Genomic DNA, 398 nt, shown 5'->3' on the forward strand with positions numbered 1-398 from the left:
CCAATCCCAGCTCTGCCACCCACTCTAGCTTTGGGACCTCAAACTCCCCAAGCCTCAGTTCTCTCAACTGTAAAACGGGTGACAATGAGTTTTATGAGGATTAAGCAAAATAACACAGGTTAAATATTAAGTACAACACCCAACACAGGCACAGGTATACATTATAAAGAGAGAGATATAGATCTCAACATAGCATATCTGAATATATTCAAACATACAGATATATTCAGCTTCCACTCCCAATCTTCCCTTAGAAATATCCTTATCTCTTAGGTACATATATATTAAATCTGGTATTTTCTAAAAAGGAAGAAAAACATCAATAGTAACACTATTACAATTATTATAAGTATGTTTAATTGACTGAAAGAGAACTTTAAGTACATGAAACCTGAATG

Source organism: Canis lupus, chromosome 4, assembly GCF_011100685.1.
Source record: "Canis lupus familiaris isolate Mischka breed German Shepherd chromosome 4, alternate assembly UU_Cfam_GSD_1.0, whole genome shotgun sequence".
Lineage (NCBI taxonomy): Eukaryota > Metazoa > Chordata > Mammalia > Carnivora > Canidae > Canis > Canis lupus.